The sequence below is a fragment of the Homalodisca vitripennis genome, chromosome 7, assembly GCF_021130785.1.
Source record: "Homalodisca vitripennis isolate AUS2020 chromosome 7, UT_GWSS_2.1, whole genome shotgun sequence".
NCBI lineage: Eukaryota > Metazoa > Arthropoda > Insecta > Hemiptera > Cicadellidae > Homalodisca > Homalodisca vitripennis.
The window spans coordinates 3,142,612-3,147,527 of NC_060213.1; positions in this window are offsets into that span (position 1 = coordinate 3,142,612).

Genomic DNA, 4,916 nt, shown 5'->3' on the forward strand with positions numbered 1-4,916 from the left:
TAAGGTATGCCTTTGTCAATAAGTCTAATTTGCGTTACTATCAGGGAATGTAGTGCTTGTATTCCCGCCAGCAGAATACTTAGTTAATGTTTTTTATAAATATCGAGAGTTTTGTAACAACACGTGCTAATTAAAAGCCATTTAATTAGTGAGGTCCGACCCTTTATTGGCATTTATTCCACAAAATTATTCATTTGATAGCAACTAAATATTTTAATTCTTCTCCATATAATTATATATCTAGTAATTATCTTCCCTCTTCACTGGAGAATTGAAATGGGACTTTAGTGTTATATAAGTTTAAAGTACTGCGCTCGTTATAAGCAAAACAACGATAAATGATTAGGTGCGTACCATCAGTAACCTTTATACAGATTATTTAAATATTGATACTATATAAAATACATAATATCTTATCTTATTAAAAATATAATTTTGGTGTGCACATTTTGAAATGACTACACGTAATATGTTGTACTCGTAATATATATTAAACTATACTTTTAAATGTATAACTTTATAGTAATACCTCAACGGGTTCTCTACTTTTAAAATATATAAAACACGTCTTGCCTTTATACACAAAGGTGTTCAGAATTCAAAAGTGCTTCAGGCAATTTTGTAAAGTCACAGTAAAACTAACAAATAAATAAATCTTTAATAATTATTACAAATATAATATCTCAAACGTAATAAATTTTTCTTGCAGAATTTTATTTTGTTAGTTAAAAGAATAGTCCTACTGCCACAGTTGAATGAAGTATGATGATTTTGTGACAGCTGAAATACTAATAGGGTTTATTTCCAGGTTAATTTATCTGAGTAAGAAAACAGATCGCTAATTTCGAAACGTAGTGTTACTGATTTGTTGTAACACTTAACGATGGAAAATGTTTGAAAAAATCCTATTTTATTCATGATACTTCATCGTCAAAATATGAATGCTAAAAAAATATTTCAACTTGCTCCGGCATTTCTTTTATCAGTTCTTGGGGGTTGACAGATACTTATGAAATTTACTTTTAATCGATATTCATAATATCAATTACAATTTTTTTTCTTTGTTTGAAGGTTATTTTTGACGATGGAAGTATTGTGAAGGAAACAGGATTTTTCCGGACATTTGCCATCCTGACTTAGGCGTGCCACAACGCTTTGGTAAGATTTGTTTATTTTAACCTAGTTTGTAATTATGTATTAGGTTAGTTCTTTACCTGAAGAAGAGATCAGATTGCAGATCTCGAAACGTAGTGTTACTGATTACTTGTTTCACTGAACGATGGCAAATTGTCCGGAAAAATCCTGTTTTAATTACAATCTAAATTTTTTTCTTTTTCCTCTAAGGCCATTTTCATGGAGTCAAGGAGTGTGCCTTTTTTAAAGATTGAACATACCCATTTTAGTGCGAAAATCTGGCCAACAAATTATCAAAATACGTGTAAGTTAAATCTTTTAACTTGAAAACTTTGAACTTGAAGTATAGAAATATAAATCCGGGACTGTGTTTAGTTTTTGGGTTGTAAAGTTCATACTCTGTGAAGTTATGTAGAAACTTTACGTAAATGTTAGGGTAAAAATTAGGGTAATTTGAATAAGTCAGTATTGTATACAAAATTTACTTAAAAATAAGCTACTGTCAACACCATTTGTATGAAGAAGTCATTTCTTATTTGCAATGTTTATTTTCAAATTGCTGTTTTTTGTTTTTGTGGGAGTGCCGATGGCCGAGTGGTCTAAGACGCTGGACTTTGAGTCTGAGTTAGAGATAGCGCAGGTTCGAATCCTGTCTGTGACCGTTGCACTTTTTATCAGTACCATCGAACTTGTACTGTATCGACTCTCCCCCTTATTCTGTTTGATAAGATCCTCGTACAGGCCAGTGGCCCATGTGGACGGGCAGAAATAAGGCAAAAAGGAGATCGGCTTCTCCTTTAAAAAAAAAAAAAAAAAAAAAAACAACAAAAAACTGTTAGTTAAATTGTTTTCGAGACATACTAATCTACTACACATAAACCCATGAAAATGGCATTGATACTGAATTTTACTTATTTAGTTTCTACTCAGAGGATTCAAACACGTATTTCAAATAGAACAGAAAATAAATCTGCCGGACATAACGTCCATGGCAATTTGGCTCACACCACTTCCGTAACTCGAACTTTGGCATCGAGGAGTGTGTCAATTCATGCATAATGAAGCTTATGCCTCACCATGGAATTTGCATGCTCACCATGCTGACCTCATTTATGGGTTCGAAATTTCAATACCTCATTTCGATTCCAGTTTGTAATAAAATATACAACAAGGTAATATTTAATACAAATATTAACGAACAATAATTACTGAAATCAGAAACAAAATGTTTATTTCGAACATATTTCAAATTGTTTAAAAGTTATCGTTACTAAAATAACTAAAGAATAAAATATAACAGTATCTTAATAAATAAATATAACATAACTAGAGTGACTCAATATGTCATTTGCAAAGTAAAATTTAAATAATTGGTTTTTCTTTAAGAAACTTACTGAACAGTTAAGAATTCTTAATTCTTAAATTGAATTCCAATTGTACGCTACGATGAATGGAAACTTTAGACTACTATTTTTGGGAGAGAAGTATAAAGATGATAACTGTCACTATACATGGGCCACTCCGTTTTTTAAGTTACCTTTACCTCCCATTTAGTAAGTGGAGAGGGGAAGTTTTAAATTAATTAAAAACTCTCTCTCCTGTGACGTTATACACATTAAGGTGGGTTGGAATTTTAAGGACAATAGTTTTTTCAAGTATTTCTATAATTGTATTTATTGAATTAGCTAAATGTAATCATTAACTTCAATATTTTATGCATAAAAAAGACTAATCCAGCTGATCCCCATTTTTCAAAATTTTGAACCCACTTATATTTTCCTCTATTATACATTTTACACACAAGTTGTGTTTAAGACGCGCGCCCGGCCGTGACGGTGTCCCACGGTTGCAACGGGCGCGCTTGGCTGCAGTGTTCAATATGGTTTTAGTTAGTTTATAACGAAATATATCCATCAAAATTCTGAGTTTGAAATATATGTACTATAGTGCGGAATCCATGAAACCTGATCTGGATTAGTTAACTAAAACAAAACAATACATAGCACACAAATTAGGTACAACATTTGTTATATCATTCAATGGAGCAAAACAAACGATGTTTCTTGATTAATAAATGAGTGGGAAATTCATGGAATGAGTACTAGTGATGGATCAGGCTTCATTAATAAAATGGCGGCTTTTGATTAACATATGTAATGAAGTTTTCGGTACGCCAATTTCGATCGAAACCCTCTTTAATTAATCAGGCGGTGGTATACAAGCACTGGCATCAACCGAGCAACAACATTACACAAATTCTCAGGTCATTAAAAATAATATTTGTTTTAAAGTATTTTTTTTGTATACCACGTAGGGTTTTTTAGATAGCGTGCGTACAAAGTATCATTGAGTTACGGATACGTTTCGGGGCAAGATCCTTGTCGGAGATCAGGACTGGAAATTGTCCTGGAGTAGCAAGGAATAATGGAGTCCAGACGTTAGAGTTCTTTATAAATCACAGTAGCTGCTGACTTCATTCATAACAACTTTTAGTTTTTTTAGTAGTCGGAGTCCCAGTTTATGTAATGACGATTTTTGCAAATTACATGAAATCAGTTGTAAAAATCTAGACCGAATTGTGTGCATATATTTTGTAATCTCAGAGTTACTACGACCTACCTCACTACACTACGAAGATTATACTAGCTGTTTGGTTTTGGAATAAAACCTTTTATGTGCTGAAGGAACGAGCAGGACAGAGATAGGATTTAAGTTAAGTTAGTTTAATTTCGGATTTCAGGTGAAAGTTTCTTTAGGAGATCTTTGTATCATGGTGTTGAGGATCTGTACAATGCAAAATAAGCTTTAATAGTTCGAAAACCCACATTTACAGACTATTCTAGACATAAAAAATACTCATAATCTTAGTTTGGATTGAGAAAATTATAAATCAAATGGCATTTTTGTCATTACCGACTCTGTCTGTTATAGTATGATACAACTGAATAAGGTATTTATACGGGTTGTTATTAAAAAAACTAAAATTTATCTGTGATGGAATGGTTATAATGGACTTTTTATAGTTGCCAAATTAGTGAAAGTTTTGTCATCTAAAGGCATACGTAGTCATCTACAGCCATATAAACAGAAATAAAAATAGTTACATGTTTTGATAGAATAACACTTTCTTGCGACAAATAACATATGCAGCCATGCAAGAGAAACATAAATGGGTAAACATCGTCCAATACAATACTTCCGCCCGGATATGTATATGTAGATAACGATAGACAGTCTCCTCAAATTGGATTTAGTCCCCAGTGAACCCTCAGTCCTGCCTAGCTTACTCTGACCCTGTATCTCATAGCTCTGTATCTCATAACTGCAGCTTCATCTCGTAACACTCGGGTGTTAAGGGATCAGTAATGAATATTGTATGTGCAGAGAGTGAACGTTGTCTCTCAAATACTCTCATTTACTTGTTCAGACCATTACCCTTTATATAAAATGTATCCTCTTCAAACAAATATATCATAACGTAATTAAATATTTCAGTTATAATATATATTTTTCATTTATCTACAGTAAATTTAAACAATAATTAATTGTAAGTTAAGAAAATGCAATCAATTTTTTGGTTTGGAAAATACTTTTTATTGAAATCCATAGCTCTTTGAAATAACTTCCCTGAATACATAAAAAAGTAAAAGCATTTTTATCACTCCAAAATACCTAGAGGAATATGTCTTTGGGAGTGCGGATAGCCGAGCGGTCTAAGATGTTGGACTTTGGACCTGAGCTAGAGAATATGCAGGGTCTATCACCATAGCACTTTTTATCAG